Consider the following 1,390-nt stretch of genomic DNA (forward strand, 5'->3'; position numbering starts at 1 on the left):
AAAAGTGTTGGGTCTCCTATGGTCATTCTATGGTCATACTGAGCTAGGCATCATATCACGCAGATCGTGCATTATTACAGACGAAATATAAATCTAAATGCATTTACAAATTATACTATGTGTCTTCTTCTTCTTCTTCTTTGCTCTTGTGTCTTTATGGAATGTGTCAGGTTGATACGAGCCTTATGCGCCTCATGGCTTCCATTTCCCTTTATCCTATGTGCATGCCAAATTATAAACATGTTTAAGCACTAAGTACACACATAAGATATTGGTGCTTTGTCAACATTAAAACAAGGATTAGATTTAAATAGTTAATAGAAAATCATCAAAAATATCTTTTAAAAATTTTCCAAATTTTTCAAAATTTTTATAGAAATTTTTCTGATATTTGTATGCCAAATAAGGTAGCATGACTCCTCAGTCACTTTGATGTTTCCTAGTACCAGGATGATAATTACATAAAAACCTTTTTAGGGGAGGGTAAGTGTTAATTAGTCATTGTAAAACTCACTAACTATTGTCAACATGCTTAGCCTACTTGCCTCCCTTGCCAAACATACATTGTCAACGGAGGTGTTGTTAATGCATTGCGTAGATTCAATGTTTACTTCTTGCTTGCCACTACTTTCATGAATGTTTACTGTTTCCACTGCCATTTGATTAAAAGTTTTAAAAATTTCTAGGATTTTTAAAGATTTTTCTTTAATTTTTTTTATTTTTTCCCAAGTCAAAATAACTCAAAATATTTTTACCGACTTAAAAAATATTTTTTCCAATTTTTTCCTATTTTCCCTTGTTTTTTTAATGATTTTTCTACTATTTTTCTCTAATTTTTTAAATTAAAACTAATTAAAAATTTGAAATAAAATAAATAAATAAAAAATAAAAAATAAAAACGATTCAGGTTTAAACTGGATTAGTCGATTCAATCAAATTGAACTAGATCAAGCAATTGGATGCCACGTCATCTTCTCTCATTCTTTCTTTCTTTTTGAATTTTTTTGAAAATAGAGTGATATCAGCATGACATCACCCTAACACATGTTAACCCCCGGTTATTCCCTCTTTTTTTTTAATTTCAGAAAGTTGGGTGACATTAGCCTGACGTCACCCTAAAACATGTCAACACTTAGTTGACTCAGATTTTAAAACACACATCACTGATGCAACAAAGATATGACTATTTAGAGAAAACACAGATCGTGTTAATTTAGGTATAATCCCAAGAGAGGGTGAATTGAGTATTTTCAAAATCTTTCAGATTATTTACCACTTAATCCCTATTTCTAAATTTAATAAATTGATTGTAGAGGTTTAAGATTGATTTAAATTATTATACCAATGAATTCTATTCACCCAATTAATTTTCAAGTACGTTTGGGGTTAT

This window comes from Malania oleifera, chromosome 8 (genome assembly GCF_029873635.1).
Source record: "Malania oleifera isolate guangnan ecotype guangnan chromosome 8, ASM2987363v1, whole genome shotgun sequence".
NCBI lineage: Eukaryota > Viridiplantae > Streptophyta > Magnoliopsida > Santalales > Ximeniaceae > Malania > Malania oleifera.